Source organism: Myxocyprinus asiaticus, chromosome 25 (genome assembly GCF_019703515.2).
Source record: "Myxocyprinus asiaticus isolate MX2 ecotype Aquarium Trade chromosome 25, UBuf_Myxa_2, whole genome shotgun sequence".
NCBI lineage: Eukaryota > Metazoa > Chordata > Actinopteri > Cypriniformes > Catostomidae > Myxocyprinus > Myxocyprinus asiaticus.
The window spans coordinates 10,295,915-10,314,963 of record NC_059368.1 but is presented as its reverse complement, the minus strand read 5'-3'; the positions used below and the strand labels follow the sequence as shown (position 1 = coordinate 10,314,963).

Below are 19,049 nucleotides of genomic sequence, written 5' to 3'. Positions count from 1 at the left end.
ATCATTGTTCAACAGTGGAATTTAAAGAAACAGTTTATCCAAAAATTAAAATGAAGTCATAATTTCCTCATGTCATTCCAAACCCATCTGACTTTATTTCTTATGTGGAAGAAACTCCTTTTAAGCTGGCTCTTACTTGTCCTATCAGTCACAGTATTACTTGTGGTTTTGAACTCTACACTGACACCTATCGTCCTGGAAGTTTGTTTACTAAGTGCTGCTGCTTCACATTAAAGATTTTATGTTTTGTTACTTTTAGTCTGTGTTTTTCTCCATCTCATACTACACACGTCTGTATTATGAACATTCTTGGATTCAATCCTAACAAATTTTCGCATGTTGTTGCATTTTGGACTGTGACAACAGCAACTCACAAGCTCTCTGATGGCTGAACACTGCCTTGTGCTCGCGCTTGGTGTTTGATGTTGCGCCATTTATCCGTGATCCGCACGGTGAGAGCTGCAGGTTGTAGTGGTTTGTTTCATCACTCCTTGTTTGGACATTTTATCTTTCCACTTGCGCTCATTCATTTTGGACTGTCTGGTGGATCACACTCCCGTTGATCAATATCGTCACTCTGGACTATACTGTTAACTTGGGCTCTGTAGTTATGTGTCGTAAGTATATTGTGTTTGTTGTTATATTGTATAGTTTGCTTGTTTTGTTTGCATGTACTTTTATGTTTGAGCTTTGGCTGAAAGCGCTATAAAGTAAACATGTTATTATAATTGTCATTACAAATGGTAGTAACTTGATGTGTCAACATGGTAGTGCCCACGAGGGGGCAACCCGCTCCATGTTAAATTAAACAGCTTTTATTGGGTTACCGACATGACTGGAGTCTTCATCTAATCTGTGTGTACATAGTTTTCATACATTTCTAAAAAACGCTATTCATGTCTTTGTGTTAAAAACTTTAATAAGCAAAAACTTACTTTGTGCACCTTTAAGTGCTAAAAACAACATGAGCGTGCAGTGGAAATTTTAGGTTGTTTCTCACCGAAACATATCATGTGCTTTCAGAAGACTTGGAATATGATGCATGAGTTGCATATGCTACTTTTATGATTAAAAGGTTATTCACACATAAGAGTAACTTTGTATGTGCCAAAATAGAAACACACACACACACACGCAAGCACACACACACACACACACACACACACACACAAGCATGTTGATGCGGCTCTCCTTATGAGGACTCTCCATAGACATAATGATTTTTATACTGTACGAACTATAGATTCGATCCCCTAACCCTACCCTTAAACCTAACCCTCACAAAAAACTTTCTGCATTTTTACATTTAAAAAAAAAACAAACATTGTTTAATATGTTTTTTAAGCGGGGACACAAAAAATTTCCTCATAAACCACATTTATAGCATAATACCCTTGTAATTACCAGTTTGTAACCTAAAAAAATATCCTCGTAAACCACCCAAACCCGCCCATACACACACAAACAAAATATGCTTCACATTCAAGAATACCCTGTAAGTTTTTTGTTGAAGGGCACAATGCTAAGACAGATCAGCACTGGCAGTCAGAATGTAAAAGTGATTTAATGAAGTCTGTTATAATGCTTCTCCTCTGTCCACTTATAAAGATTAGATTAGAGCACTGGCCTCCACAGAAAGCCTGTCTATTCACTGTGTAATTTTGAGTGCTATTTCAATTCAAAACTGGCGACGTTAACTGTGCCAAAAGAAGATTTTCACTCTGTTTTGCCACCAATTTGGTTATTTTTCCATTTAACACAGCCGAATTTCAGGAAGCCCTTTGTGAAACACACCACTGATTTTGGATGCAAACACATTTTATAGATAACATGTTAGACTGCTGCAAATAATGGAGGATTATGACTATAATATGACAGACAATGTATTAAAGAAAGCACTGAACATTTGTTTAGTAGAACAAATCATTCTCATTTTTTATTGTTCTACGAACATGATTCTATGGAGCATAATGCTTTCTGGGCACAGACTTAATGTTTGAAGCTTTTCTCACATTTCAGAGGGGTTTAATCTCCCCTTTGCAGACATTACAGTGTCATTTTGAAATAGTGTAGCCCTTTACTGAATTACAGTGAACATCTGTATGGCAGGGATATAGGTTCACTGTCATTCTGGCAGTATTGACATGCCCTGCTGCCATGGCAACATATTCATATGTGCATTTAGAAGGAACGGCATGGCTGCACCCAGATGTTGAACAGGTGTAGGAGTTGAACTCCTACACCTCGACCCATCTGTATCCCTATCACATGTTAAAAAAATCACATTGATCACATACATTAATCTGACCAGGTGTCATTCCCTTTCCAACCCTCAAAAAATCACCATCGACTGATTGGATGGATCAGCTGCTGGACAACGTGTAGGAATGAATAAGCTAGTCGAACATCATTCGACCTTGGCTGTCTGAAATCTAAGGCAGTTGCCTTGCTGCCACTTCGGCCAGCAAGCCAGTGACTAAACAGGCAGCTTGCCTGACCAGCTGAAAAGTGCCCCAAATCCATCTAAAACCAGCCAACAGGCTGGCAGACCAGCTAAGACCAACAGAAAAAAAAAATGGCTTAGGCTGGCTTTTCAGCAGGGAAGTTACAAAAAAAAAAAAAAAAGACTGCTGTGATAGGGCTGCACAATTAATCGAATAAATAATAGAATAAAAGTGTCAATTATAGCAGTCTATGTAGGTCTGGTGCATCAATTTGTTTTATTTATGTTTCTATTTAACATGTTTTTGCAGTGGTTGAATATTGGAACCAATCACAGCAGGGGCGGATCTACCGGGGTGACATGGGGTGGCAAATGCCACCCTAAGAAAAAGCTTTGCCACCCCAGCATAAGTATTCAAATGGATCAAATATACAGTAAATTTAAGTATATTATCGTTGCTTTTGACATTGTGTTGGGGTTTATTCATGTCAAACTGCCTAAACTCTCATCGAATGCACAAATGACTACAGACCCATAATGTGATTGATTATAGCAGCAGCCAGTCACAGCATCGACCAATTGCCTACCTACTATTACAGCGCGTGTACAGTGTTTGGGCTCTCGAGGGTTGGTGAGCTTATTTCCTCAACAACAATGACTACACTGACAAATAAGTGTAAAAAAAAAGAGGTAAAAGATGAATTTCTCAGTTGTTTCCAAGTATTCACTGAATGATTATTAGATACATCGCTCTCAGTTATGGGATGAGATGGATGAGACGTGTCCTCATCACTTTTTGAAATAGCTTTCGTTAGGTATGTGTATAATCCAGATGAAACATCTCCAGTTCTTGAGTTGGAGTTTCTATTTCATCTGTGTGTGTTTTGACTTGCGATCCGGCGCTGGAATGTGTTATTTTGAATATTATGATAAGTGTTCATTGAGGCTATTATCAGTGTCATTTAGCGGCAGCAGTTTTGCCGCAGCTCGCGCTCTTTTCCGTGTCCCCCATTGTGATGGCCTTCTCGGCCATATTGTTTGTGTGAATGTAGTGTGTGTGTGTGTGTGTGTGTGTGTGTGTGTGTGTTGTCTTTTTCTCTTTTTCTCCCTCTCTCTTAATCACTCTCAGGTGTATTGTAAGCAGGTGAACTGATTGCAGATGGGGTGCACCGGTGCGCAGTGTGTTTCTTCCCTATATAAACTGAGTGTTTCATGGCTGGGTTGTGCTATGGGAGAGGGTTGTTCGTGAGCTGTGTCATCATATTCAAGGGCACTCAGGCGCATATTGATTTTTTTTCTGGGTTTCCGCTGCTGGAGCAGAGAGCTTGTGGTTGTCGCTGTCTGAATTTCAGAGATTGCTGTTTTTTCATATACAGAACTGTCAATAAATTTGTCTGTGTTTCTACTACTCTCGTCTCCCCTCTCGCATCTTTTATTGCAGTTTATTTTTAAACACACATTGACTGATGTACAGATGCAGTTTTATTAAAATAAAAAGTTATATTTGGGTGAATTCGAATCCAAAACTTCCAAATTTACCACTAGAACAATCAGTCATATTCTTAATCAAAGTGCTGATCTATGTATTCATCTACTGACTAACAAAATCCCAAGACTGATAGTGGCAGATGTAAAAATGAAATTACCATATTATGTGAAATATTTATTTGGGTGCTTGAATCGGTCATTAAGAATGACTGTTGATTGAAACAGGTAATTTAAAATATTTTTTTACTGTGCATAACATAATTAATATTCATGAGTTTCGCAGCACTGCCCTCCACAGTACAATTTTCTGTGCAGTTTATTTTTATTTAGACCTAATTTTGTGTTAATCTTCACTTTTAAATGGATTATTCCAGCTGTTACAAAGGTGATAGGCCTTCAGGAGTTTATTAGCAGAATAACATGGGATATGCATGCATTTTCCATCCATGGGTACACTTAACAAAGATAGTGAAGTTTAGTCTAGATTGCTGGTTCAAAATGTCAAGCTAAGGAACACTTAGAATTTGCTGACATGTTTAATAGACAATGTCTTGGTGCTCTGCAGATATAAATTTTGTTACTTAATTGTTATTATGCAATTTTGTTTTTCATGTTTGCAAATCAGTAGCAATATGGTTACTATGTGGTTCCTGTGGAAATGCAGTTGTATTGCAAATTCATGGACATTTGTAATTTGATAGTGACTCCAATTAATGAACTAGTACTTGTTGCAATGAAGCTTGGTTCCTTAATCCATAAGAACTACACATGGGCACTTGCTTTGATGTTACCACCCCTCATAGTCTGCATGCCACCCCATAAAAATGTCTAGATCCACCCCTGAAGTCCTTCGCTCACTTTCTGTGTATAACTGATTCAAAATTTGAGTAACAGTTTTGTTTTTTATGCTTCAAAGAGGGCCGATGTGAAGTTGACCATTTAGGTATATTCTTTTGATTTACTGATGTTTAAAACAAGGATAAAGTAATTCATGAACACAGTTCTTAGCTTGCTTTTGAAGTTTAGCTGACATAACAAATACAGCAGGCAGTTGAAACACCCAAAATAAGTATTTTAATGTAACTTACAAAATTAAGTGGAGTAATCATCAATTATAATTGTCAAAATATTGCAGCCCTAATTTGTGAATTAATTCAATTCTATCAACCCCTCCATCAGAAGGCATTTTTATTCTTTCAACCAACTACCGAGCTGCATACACAGGATTGTGAGATATGATGTGCAGCGAAGGAAACATCTATGCTGCCTTAAAAAAACCAACCAGATGAAGGTGTCTTTGTAGACAGGATGTTATACAAACATCACATTCAGACAGGTCTTATTCAGTATACTGCCTGTGAATTGAGTATTTGTCAGCTTTAGGTTTGGTTTCTTCCTCTGTGAAATTTATCCTCCTGACCTTCCCTGTGTCCTTTTCCTGTCTGTTCCTCTTCTTCCTACGGGAGAAGATAACAGAATCAACCCAAAAGTTATAGGTTGCATTTAATGAGCTGCAGAGGAATTGCGCTGCTATCCCTCTGGGAGTTTCTTCCCTACAGTGAGGTGTAGTCTCTTGCCATGGGAAGTGCACATTATGAAATCCTTTTGACATTGTGTTGATTTATAAGGGCATTTTCCCCATTGTTTCCCCTGTGTCTTGCAGCTAAGCACGATGTGAACAGTAACAGGACAATGCCACCATTCCCAGAGGGATTGCAAAAGGTCTTATTTGGTAAGTGATCTGAGCCGTGCCAAGAGATATGTGTATGTGTGTGTGTGAAGATGTGTTGGGGGAGAGGCTCTGTGTGTCATCGCAGTGTGGGGGTAGATCCAGCTAAGACGACCAGTGGTGGAAGGTAATTAGTCCACCCCCTCAAAACCCTCCAAGATATGCAAAGCCAAAACTGAATAAAAAAGACGAGGAAAATAAAGGGGAGGGGTGTGCCGATTAATTGCAGAAGTCTGATTAGGATCTCTTTAATGAATGCATTAGTTCAGCCACCCTTTTTACCTTATTTAGGCCACAAACTGTGTAATTCATCATGGCAGAAATTAAATGGCTGTTTTATTACAAGGTCTTGTATACAAATATAATAATAATATTAAAAGTATACATGCAGTTTTTCAAATCACAAACCCCTCACTGAGAGCAATGAATGGTAACTTTGACCTTTGACTCGACCAAACGTAGCTTTTTCTACCTTTCCTCTCAATTAAAGGGCATTTGGGGAGTTGACATGGAAATACTTTTGGGAAGTGACACGCTATACTAAAACAGCATTTTGCGAATTCTTTTATATTATTATGCATGCAGCTTTTACACTGTTTTTTTACACTCATATTAATCGAAAGACTACATACTGTAGAATATAGAATTTGCCACACCACAGGACCATTTAAAATTATTTTGAAGGCAAAAGATGATTAAAAATGGTCAAAAACATAAAATAAATAGTGACTAGTTACAATGCATAAGATATACACTTTCCCTTATATGTTCATTTAAATTTCAACCTAAAATCTTGATGTTGGTCAAAAAACATTCCGTGGACATATCATGCATCAACTACCCATTTATATCTTTATCCAAAAGTTTGATCTTATAGTCTTTGAATTAATAGTCTTTTATTATTGTTTTACAGTCTTTGCATTTAAGTGTGATTTTATAGACTTGGCATTAGGGCGTCTCCCCGGGCTAGTGTAATTGAGCTCTAGATACTAGATTTTTCATCACATGCCTTATGCTCATTTTTTCACAGCAGCTTGTAAATCAGAGAAATCTGGTCAAGCCGACAGTCTATTAAGTATTTTTTATTTTTTATTTTTTTGTGCAATTAAATTAATCTGCACCCATGGGATATTGTGGTAGATAACGATAAACTAGTTACCCTCTAATTTATTTAACTGTTATAGAGGGAAACATATTATTTTGTAATAAATGCTTACAGTGGGTGCTAGTTTTATAGTGGTTGATTTGTTTTTATTGCCGCTGAGTAAATTCGTGATGGAGGGATCTTCTGTTTTATGGCACAGTAAATTCATAGCTAAATACAGAGCTTTTTCAGATTTTTAGGGCTGATTTAACACCAGTGGGAAGGAGCTAGGGGAGGTACCAGCTGATCACACACACACATACACACACTCACACATGTTTACTTGGATATCTGAATGAAGACATACCCTAGACTTCTATTGTTTTTATATAAAGCTGATTATAATTACTAAAGACTGATTACCCTAACCGTACCTTAAAAGAAAACTTTTTACTTTTTACTTTTTTTATATATTTTTTAAGCATATTAAGTTAGATAAGGAAGTTAGATTAACATTCAAACATACACCGAGAACTTGCATCTTAGTAGCTGGGTAATTTTAACGTAGCTAAAGAGAGACTGGCATCTTATTTAGTTGCTATATTCTATAACTATATCACCACATACAGATTTTTTTTTTTATTTATTTTTTTTTATAAGAAAATACATTTATAGCAATCTATATAATTTCTGGTAATAACAGAAATATTGTACTTTGTCACCATTTGGGTATTTCCAGTTAACTGGATCAATTATAATCCATGATAGCAGGAAATAAGGTACAGTATATTTCTTGTTTTTACATGGGCTGTTTTGGAGGGGCAGAGAGGAAGTTCTGGAGGCAGAAAGGGGTCTACTTGACTCAAGTGGGCTACTCTGGGGGTTACAACCCAAACCCTACCTATGAAAAGACTTGAACAGGTATGTCCCTCTTCAACAATCATGGCATTGTAGACTTAGAAACTTGGTTAATACAGTATATATAGATTCTTTGCCATTAGATCTCATTCTAAAAATATGGGTTAAAGAAACTAACAGTGCTGCATGGCTGCTTAGCAGCACAGATTAACATCATATGACAGTTCCACTTTAAAAGTCACTGAGGTTTTTGCTACACCTTATTAAATCGAAAATGTTTGTCTAAGTAGAATGCATGCTATTTTTTTTAATAATGGTGTAGCTAAAATAGCCAAACCCGTTAATTAGAAGTGGGTGTCCACACACGTATGGCTTTATAGCAGTGCTATTTAGCACTGAACCTGGAGGGCCACTGCCTTATACCTGCCTACATTTTTCAAATAATCCTGAAGACTGTAGCTGGTTCACATGTGTTTGAGGGTTGGAGCTAAACTCTGCAGGACATTGGTCCTTCCATATAGTGTACTTTCAGAGTAAGACAGGTCCTGAACAATTCAAAGGGGAGGAACAAGATCAAAGCCATGAATAGGAATGTTGTAAGATCTAGACTTAGTACAAGATGAACAATCCCTGGTCCAGTTTAGAGGTGCTGTAGACACTGATGGAAAACCAGCCAGCCAAAAGCTTGGACATTGTAACTATAGACAAGAAAACAACAGGAACTGATTGATGCAGCAATCCCAAATGATGGGAGGTTGAAGGAAGAATGTGAATCTTGAGAGATTTTAGGGATTGAAGAAGGAATTAGAAGGGTTAAGGCAAGTCAAAGCCTGAGTAGATCCAGTTATGATGGGAAGCTCTTGGGACTGCGACACCTAAGATGGAAGAAAGCCAGATTTAGCGGATCCCAGGAACAGGAGAAAATTCTATCCAGAAGAATGAAATCAGAAGCACTGTAAGAAGATACCGAGCTGAATCTACAAACTCTGAGCTCTTTTGCAGAGCAGCAGAGATTGAGAGAATTTGACTCTAAGAAATGCTTTAATTGGAGGACAGAAATTAGAATTATGTAGCTCAAACAGCAATACCTTAGCTAACATACCAATGAAAAATAATAAATCACATACTGTACATCTTTGCCCATAAAAAATCATCATGAATCTTCAACCTAAATGCAATAATCAAGATGGGCGTTTTTGACATGGGTGGATTTACCCAAGCCGTGCCAGCTGTTGGCATAATATTTTTAGATCTGAGCCTCTGCTGACTTATCCTGCTTTGCAGGATTTGTGATTTAGAATATTAGACTTGTCCTTGAAAGTAAAATAAATTGAAATATATATATATATAAAATCCAGTACTCCAAAATGGACATGTACAAAAATCAACATTTAAACAAATATATAGTCTGACAGCAACCAATTCATTTTCATTCCTATGAACTCATCAGTGCATAGATTATATATAAAAAAAGATTGGTTTTGAAAATTGAAAGATCTCATGTAGTGAATAATTTATTTCTACACTCTGGGGAGAATTCACTAAGAATGAACTGTGCTCATTGACAGCGTTGTTTATTTAAATACACTGTCTGCATTATTGTAGGATACGCTACACAAATACCACACAAACCACAAACATTTTTTTGTGTTAAATGCCACAATTGTGAATACTAGGTTGTGGAGAATGCAGCAGAATACCACTATCTGGAATACTTTACTTGGGCAGTATCAGCATCGCTCCACCAGTGTGATACAAATAGTGGAACTGACTCCTTAAAATATCAGAAGTGCTCTTCTCCTTGTCTTGATCATCATGGGGGATTTAATTACGTCAGGCATATACTGCTGATTTTTGTGAATAAGGCACTATAATAAGTTTTACTATATATATAAAATGAATGCATGTTTAATAAAAAAAATGACAAAGACTTCGTGCCTGGTTAAAATGGATATCATGGTTAGTGAGTAAGACGAGTTCGCCCCTGATGTCCTGACATCTACAGTTGAGGAAAACTTTTGCTCAGCTCAAACTTGCACTCTAAGTTTACTTCAGCCTAGAGGAGCATGACAGGCCTGGCCTTTCATCTGCCAAGCTTTCCCTGGATGCTGCTGCAGCGAAACTTCAGTCACAACGATTTCCTATCAAGTGAAATTGCTCTAATGGCCTCTCACAGAGTACGATGCATTGCTATTCCTTACTGCAAAATTCAGAAGGTATACACACACACGCAAACACACATAAATGCATTTCACTGCAGAACATTCATATTTAAATGTTCTTTTTCTCAGAAACTGTACATTTTCAAAATCAGGGCTGTTGTATATGATTCAGCAGGAGGGCTGTGGCTGAAAGCAGAACTGGTGTGCAGTGCAGTGTGCTGAAAGCTCAGAGGGAGCTGTCCAGTGGCCGGTGCTGAAATGAAAGCTAGCGCTGAAATTTTTGCCTACACTCCTGTTGTTGCCACTCTCTCCTGCTCGTCTATGGGTTTTGAATGGTGGCATCCCTTTAAAATGAGTAACTCACTAAATTTGAGAAGAAATGTAAAGGTGAGTTCACACAATATACTAAGTGTCTTTAGCGTACTTATGTTAAAATTTCAAGCATCTGATACAATGTACTTATTGTATACTTGTTCTGTGAAACTATCACAAGATTTGCATTTTCTGGATTAGGATTAACATTGTGGGTAGGGTTACACTGAAAAAATAAAATAAAAATACTGTTAAATTTATGGTAAAAAAAAAAAAAAATTTAATTGAAGAAACAAGAAGAACAACAATAAAAAAGTGACAATTTTTCAGGCATTACCGGATGGTATTTTGGTGCCTGTATATTTTACAGTTCACTTATGTGTATGTCATTAAAATAATTTTTAATGTACTATGATACCACCATACTAACACAGTAAAACAAAAGGCCACATGATGACTTAAATTTTCATCTAGAATGTATAGTCAGTGCACAGTGTCACTCACAAAAACACAAAACATTAACAAGAAATATTAACTAAACAACATATAATGTAACATAAAAAAAACCCCAGTGTCAAATAATAATAATAAAAAAAGATTAATTTAAAATAATTATGTTAAAAAGTGATGGGTCACAAAGGGACTTCTGGAAATGTCAGATTATTGCTTTTTTTCAGTAACTTTAATAGTTTACCTTGAAAGTACATGTACTGTCTTGTTAAATATAATACCAATTCTTACTCTTAACTATAAAGTAAATCATACTTTTTAATAAAAAAATTTTCTTATAATATTTTACTGTAAATTTACATGTATTGTCATACAGTGTGTGAATATTTGAGTATTTATACAGGTATCTATATATATCTATATGAATATGCAATCACACAGAACTTTTTTGCAGAACAAGGGTTACCATCTATATTTTACTATTATCCAATTAAAAGAACATATGCTACTATAATGTGTACAATATATATATATATATATATATATATATATATATATATATATATATATATATATATATATATATACACTCACAGACCACTTTATTAGGTGCATCTGTACATCTACTTATTCATACCATTATCTAATCAACCAATCGTGTGGCAACAGTGTAATGTATAAAATCATGCATATATGTGTCAGGAGCTTCAGTTCATGTTCACTGCAACCATCAGAATGGGGAAGAAATGTGATCTCAGTGATTTCGACCATGGCATGATTGTTGGTGCCAGACGGGCTGGTTTGAGTATTTCTGTAACTACTGTTCTCCTGGGATTTTCTCACACAACAGTCTCTAGAGCAGTGTTTCCCAACCTTTTTTCTGCCACGGCACACTTTTTATGAATAAAAAATACCACGGCACATCATGTCACGTAGGTAGGCTGTGTAATGAGGTCACAGGTGGCAAGAGCTTTAATTGGGTAATGAAAAAACAACAAATTTGCCTATTTTCTAATTTGTAGATTTGTTCTTGCAAATTAATTCTTGCAATGCCACAGCAAATTACAGGAATGCAAACTCATGAAGAGTGAAAAAGGTGAGAGAATCACTGGTCCATGAACGTTTTTTCTGGGGATATATATATATATATATATATATATATATATATATATATATATATATATATATATATATATATATATATTTAAGAATTAACTAAAAGCACCAATTCCAGCAATTTTAATGATTCAATTAGAGCAAATTTACTGCACAATTGTGCAGAATTAGCTGCAAAAATAAAAGGTATTTTGGTGTGGCTTGCTTCTGTGTCACAAAATTGTTCAATTTTATTAACTGATTAGTTCAGTGGCCACTTCTGGAGATGTCACTAGGTGGCGACAAATGAGCGTCTTATGTGGTATGAGCGAGTCATTGAATCATTTTGAGTCGTTCATGACTGAAATCTGCCAAGAGACTTTAGTGTATAAGCATTAAAAGAACAAAGAAGATAATAATTCAGTTTGAGCATTAGTTTTCATCCAAAAAGGCAACAGTAATAGTCTAATAATAGTGAGTTTCAATAACGTCCTTTTCCTTCATTAAAACTTATATGACTACAAATCTACTGACTTCAGTAGAATGTTTAAGAATTATAAACACAAAGCAGATCTACGTCATCATTTTCCTACAGATTTAAACTGCTGAGCATGAATTTTATCAGAAGAGAGGACAATGATAGCCTAATAATAATCATTTTGAGTTTCAGTAATATTCTTTCGTCACTGTAAAGCACATATTACATGATTGAGTCCAGGCGTCAATGCCAGCGTCAAGCACTGCATTGCCCTCCACATGACAAGCGTTGCAGAAAGCGTCACGGAAGGCCGATTTTATGAGTTTGCCATGCAAGAAAGCAGGGGATGTGCTCAATAAACATTGAAAACGTATTTGGAAGAGAGAGAGAGAAAAAAACTGGCAGTTTCTTTTATAGCAGAAAGTAGTAATAGGACTTGTTTATGTTTAGGCCTTAGCGTTTTCTTGATGAATTTAAATTAGTTCAATAACTGGGGTCCCTGATACTCGGAATTGATAAGGTAATATTTAAAAGAACATTCAATATCTCTTCACAAATTTGGACAGTTTTTAAATATTTCTTGCTGCTTAGTACTCTCAAAGACATTTTTTTGTGAAGCAAAAACGTTTGTGGAAAAACACGTTGGTGTAAAGTGGCGTCACTTCATAGACTTCAGTGTATTCGACAGCGCTGACGCGACCCTTAACGTGTATAAACCACTCACTTTTACACCTGAATCATAGCTCTTCCGCCCTTTTCTCTCCTTGATGAACAAGGAAGACGAAAGATGCCGAAGTGAACTAACAACATGCCCCTCTCATTCAGTCGGTTCCAGGTCATTTAGCTTGTTTACGATGAGAAGTTTCATGAGTGCCCCTTTCTTTAGAGTTCAAGCTCCATTCCTTTCAGACACAGATTCACTGTGCATGCGCTGCTGTAGCCAAGCCTGCGATTGGCTGTAGCTGTAACCAATCAAGTGATCTGCCTCGGTTGGATTGCGGTTGCCAAGCACGCGATTGACTACTGCTGTAATCAATCAAGCGGGAGTCCAATCCCCGATTATTTTTTTTATTTTTATTTATGCATTTATTTATTTTGGGGAATTTGATCATTTTCCATGGCACACCTGACAATCTTTCATGGCACACTAGTGTGCCGCGGCACAGTGGTTGGGAAACACTGCTTTAGAGTTTACTCAGAATGGTGCGAAAAACAAAAAACATCCAGTGAGCGGCAGTTCTGTGGGCAAAAATGGTTTGTTAATGACAGAGGTCAGAGGAGAATGGCCAGACTGGTCAAAGCTGACAGGAAGGTGACAGTAACCCAAATAAACACACGTTACAACGGCGCTATGCAGAAAAGCATTTCTGAACATACAACATGTCGAACATTGAGGGGGATGGGCTATAGCAGCAGAAGATCCCTCCGGGTACCACTTTGTCAGCTTAGAACAGGAAACTGAGGCTACAGTGGGTACAGGCTCACCAAAACTGGACTGTAGACAGTTCACCACAAGGCATCGCCTGGTCTAATGAATCTTGATTTCTGCTGAGGTACACAGATGGTAGGCCCACTGCAGCCTCAGTTTTCTGTTCTTGGCTGACAGAAGTGGAACCCGATGTGGTCTTCTGCTGTTGTAGCCCATTCGCCACAAGGTTCGACATGCTGTGCATTTTGAGATGCTATTCTGCTCACTACAATTGTACAGAGGGGTTATCTGAGTTACCATAGTCTTTCTGTCAGCTCGAACCAGTCTGGCCATTCTCCATTGACCTCTCTCATCAACAGATTGTTTCCATTCGCAGAACTGCAGCTCACTGGATGTTTTCTGTTTTTGCACCGTTCTGAGTAAACTTAAGAGACTGTTGTGTGTGAAAATCTAAGAAGATCAGCAGTTACAGAAATACTAAAACCAGCCCGCCTGGCACCAAAAATCATGTCACGGTTGAAATAACTGACATCACATTTTTCCCCATTCTGATGGTTGATATGAAAATTAACTGAAGCTCCTGACCCATATCTGCATGATTTTATGCATTGCACTGCTGCCACACAACTGGCTGATTAGATAAATCGCATGAATAAGTAGGTGTACAGATGTACCTAATAAAGTGGTCGGTGAGTGTATGTTATTAAATTATGTACTATTAAAATAGTATATATTACTATAGGATGCAAATTAAGATGTGTACATACTGGAGCATATTTCCAATAGTAACTAAAGATGCAATTACATGCAGTTACACAATATGTAAATAGTAATAAAGGTAAGTACATAGTAATTAAGTGGGAACAAATTGGACATATTTTTGTTGTGTTCTCAGCTATTTGTGTAGATCTGCAACTGTGTGCAATACAGTGTCTTTTTTTTCTCAGATATATAATCATACACAAGATTTTACTCATGTATGTGAGGGGGAGGGGATGTGCTATGAGTCTCTCTGATCATTCAATGCTCTCTCTCTTTGTCTATACACTCATTCTCTCTCTCTTTCTGTAAATCTCAGCCCTGTCTGCACTAGAGCTTGTGTCAACAGGGGATTAAAGGGTGCGGGCATGTTCACCAAGCAGAAACTAGCACTAAATATAAAACCATCTGCACAATCGCAGCATAATCACAGAAAATAACATCTTAAAACTGATGCAGTCCATAGTCTCTCTTTGCATCCATTTTGTAAAGCAGAATGAGAGCTGCACAAAGAGAGAATGTGAGATGATGGCGTGCTCATACCTTTCAGTCCCAGGCTTGTAGTAAAGCATTTTCACACTGATTGTTGCTTTCCCAGCTCCTATTTTTAAAGGGATAGTTCACTCAAAAATGAAACTTCTGTCATCATTTTCTAAACCTCATACTGTTCCAGACCCGTATGACTTTCTTTCTGTGGAACACAGACAGCCTCAATCATCTTTGACTTTCATTGCATCTTTTTCCAGTGCAAGTGAATGGTGACTAAGAAGGTCATTCTGCTAAACATCTCCTTTTATGTTACACCGAAGAAAGTAATATGGATTTATAACGATATGAGGGTGAGTAAATGATGACAGAATTTTCATTATTGTTTAAACTATCTCTTTTTGATACTCTGAGAAGAGGCAGTTCCCTTGACACCTTTGCTTAGAGTTTACGCCGATCTCAAGCTGCAGCAAAGATGGGTGCCTGTGGTCGACCTTCAACACATCTAGAACAGCACACATCCTGGCAAGAGATTGGTTAAGGGGATTACACCAAAAAATGGGGGGTTGAGAAAAGGATTTGAGCTGAGAGATAGAAAAGAAATGGTTCAAAGAGGAAATGAAGAAGGGAAGAAAGCCGAGCATAGACAGAGGAGAAAAGAGAGAGGGAGGGAGGGATGGATGTAAAGAGACGTGTGGGGAGTATTGGAATGGGTTCAGTGGGTTCATTACTCTTCCATAAGCCGACATGCATAACGCAGTTTGCGGATAATGCTGCCGGCTCTTATGCTTCCATTAGAACGCCATTGTCTTATCACTTGATGTACGAACATTTGCATAAAATACTGACAAAGGGTTGCAGAACTCGACGAGTGCAGAACATGTCCATTTTTGCTTCCTTTTGCTTTTGCAGCAATTTTAGACAGTATGTGTGTTTTCTATATCTGTTCTCTAGAAACAAACCTTTAATAAGAGATTTTCCACACAATCAATAAATCATTTGTAGATAGATGCATAAAATAAGCAAGAAATGGTTTTAATAACATCGCATTTGGCGCTGCAGTGATGCATCCTGGAAAATATTAAAGGACCATCTATTCACTTGTCAATCATCCATTGAGCTAAAACAAGGGTTTTAAACTTTGCTGTTTACATGCAGTTTTAAAAGAAAATAATTGCCCAATTTAAAGCAGGGTCTTAGTGTTAACTGGAATACAAATTGTATTTGTTTTGGTTCTTTTAATTCATTATTTCTTTTATTTTGTTGTATTGTTGTTGTTGTTGTTGTTGTTGTTGTTGTTGTTTGGATCAGAAATTAGACAGTAAGTAATGACTAACGATTTCACTTGTAAGTGACTAGTTATGGATGTGTTTGGCATTATAAAGCATTTATGAGGCCTTTATTGACTGAATCCTTATTCTTGCTTTATAGCCCTTTTACAATTTTTGCCCCAAACAATAAAGTTATTAGGTAAAAAAAAAAAAAAAAACACACAAGATACCATTATCTATCGTGCAAATTACATCCTTTATAGTTTCTCAGTACACTGTGTGAATGTGCATCTTATTGGTGTAAAATAAATATGGAATGCATATTCCAACAAGGCATTCAAAAGAGCTGAAAAGCAAACTCGGCTTCAACACAATACAAAAGTAGAAATAATAGTTATTCTTGATGTTTAGTCTTCATATATGGATCAATAATAGAAACAAATTTAGATTAAAAGTTAGATTAATTCTAACAGATTGTTATAAATAAATTGTTGAAATACTGCTCCATTTATAAAGACTAAACATCTAGAATAACTATAGTACTTTCTCCACATTTGTATAACAGCACTGTGCCTTTCAGCTTATTTGAATTCTTTTGTTGAAATATACATTCTATATTTATTTTACACCTTTAAGCTGCACATTCACACAGTGTACTGAGAACCTGTTAAGGATATGATTTGGAAATAGTAGCTATTAATATCTTTTGTTTTTAGTTTATAAGTTAATTTTTAGGAAAGTGCAAAGGGGCTATAAGGGCAATGAAAAAGATATCAGCCAGTTATTGGCCTCATAAATGCCTTATAATGCCAAACAAGTTCATAACTAGTCACTTACAAGTGCAGTTATTTGTCATTGATTACTGTCTAACTTCTGATCCTCAAAGTAAAGTGTTACTGTTTTTTGTTTATGTTTTGTTTGTGGGTTTATTTGTTTTGTTTTGTTTTGTTTTGTTTTGTTTTGTTTTGTTTTGCTTTGTTTTGTTTGTTGATTTGCTTTGCTTTGCTTTGCTTTGCTTTGCTTTGCTTTGCTTTTCTTTGTTTTGTTTTGTGAAATGACATAGCTTTGGTTTTCCATATTTCAGTCTCTGGTAAAATTACTACCCTTCTGCCATCTTGCCTGGTAATGAAAATAACCCCACAGGTTAGTCCTTTATTACTTTTTTAATATCAAAGCTATATAGATTCACAAGAGATAACAGAGAAGACTGAAGCTGAGATTATTAAGCTCTTTGATAATAAATTAATGATAGAAGATATGGAATTGGAATTTAGTTTTTTAGTTTTGAAGTTCCATTCAATTAACTAGCTTTCCTTATGTTTGTCCATATAAGCACTCAAATTACCATAAACGTACAGACACATCCTTGTGAAAAAAATTTTAACAATGTCATTTCAATAATAAAAAAAGAATAATAATAATAATTAAAAAACAGACATATTTTTTAAATAGTTCCATTCCCAGGGAATGCGCAGATAAAATGTATACCTTAAAATATTATTTAAATGACCCAATATATTAACTAAAATATTATTGAAATTACATTTGAGTGCTTATATGGACAAACATAAGGAAAGCTAGTTAACTGAATGGAACTTCAAAACTGAAAAAGTCACTGGATAAAAGCGCCAAATTAAGAAATGTAAATTTATTTTCAAGTGATCACATTTGATTGAACAAAAACACATGAATTTAACATGCTCCCACATGTGCACGCATGTGAAATTCATGTCTTTTTTCCCCATGAAGGTCACACACACACACTCACAAACTTGCTTATTCAGCCAGCCTTACTGCATATGGAGTAGCTGGCTTTATACTTTGATTTAACTCCAATGGCTTCTCCAAGACAACATCACAACCACTTGCTGTTCTGCTCAGGGCTTGTTGTTTAAAGACATTGGAAGAATAAAAAACTGACTTTCAAAAATTCTGACTTTCATCTCTGTCTGACCCAGTTCTTGTCTCCTTCATCAATTCCTGCTAATGGCCATGCCATTGTTTGAATCCAGCCTTAATCTGAGAGCATAATCATTTCAGGTTAAGTACTTAATGTATTATCCTTGTGTTTGTTTGATGCACCTCCATGCTTCTCCTCCATGCTTGCTAACCCAAAATGAGTCATTTCATTGAATAATTTCTTGTTTTCCCGGGTCTTTTCCCTCTAGCTCCAAGAGGAAATCTCTTCTTCTCCTAGATTTTGTTCACACCGTACACAAATCTGATATGGTTTTAAATATGATTTTTAAGACTGTCTGTCTGGAATGAACTGAACTTTGCAAGTTAAATAAGATTAATTTATCATGACATCTTTCCAGAGTTGAACTCACGAGGCACATGCATGAGAGAATATACACTATATTGCCAAAAGTATTCGCTCATCTGCCTTTAGACACATATGAATTTAAGTGACATCCCATTCTTAATCCATAGGGTTTAATATGACGTTGGCCCACCCTTTGCAGCTATAACAGCTTCAACTCTTCTGGGAAGGCTTTCCACAAGGTTTAGGAGTGTGTTTATGGGAATTTTTGACCATTCTTCCAGAAGCGCATTTGTGAGGTCAGACACTGATGTTGGATGAGAAGGCCTGGCTCGCAGTCTTCGCTCTAATTCATCCCAAAGGTGCTCTGTCGGGTTGAGGTCAGGACTCTGTGCAGGCCAGTCAAGTTCTTCCACACCAAACTCGCTCATCCATGTCTTTATGGACTTTGCTTTGTGCACTGGTGCGCAGTCATGTTGGAACAGGAAGGGGCCATCCCCAAACTGTTCCCACAAAGTTGGGAGCATGGAATTGTCCAAAATCTCTTGGTATGCTGAAGCATTCAGAATTCCTTTCACTGGAACTAAGGGGCCAAGCCCAGCTCCTGAAAAACAACCCCACACCATAATCCCCCTTCCACCAAACTTCACAGTTGGCACAATGCTGTCAGACAAGTACCGTTCTCCTGGCAACCGCCAAACCCAGACTCGTCCATCAGATTGCCAGATGGAGAAGCGTGATT

At 36.8% G+C, this 19,049-nt stretch overlaps 1 long non-coding RNA gene across 1 annotated transcript in view; it reads left to right on the top strand.

The window, feature by feature from the left end:
- LOC127416182 (uncharacterized) overlaps positions 1–17,548 on the top strand; it is a 61,053-nt gene extending 43,505 nt beyond the window's left edge. Inside the window, exons 2-5 of the long non-coding RNA XR_007893070.1 lie at positions 5,595–5,663; positions 7,570–7,665; positions 9,937–10,151; positions 17,129–17,548. This is a non-coding gene — a long non-coding RNA (uncharacterized LOC127416182). The remainder of the gene's footprint in view (positions 1–5,594; positions 5,664–7,569; positions 7,666–9,936; positions 10,152–17,128) is intronic.
- Positions 17,549–19,049: the final 1,501 nt, after the last annotated feature.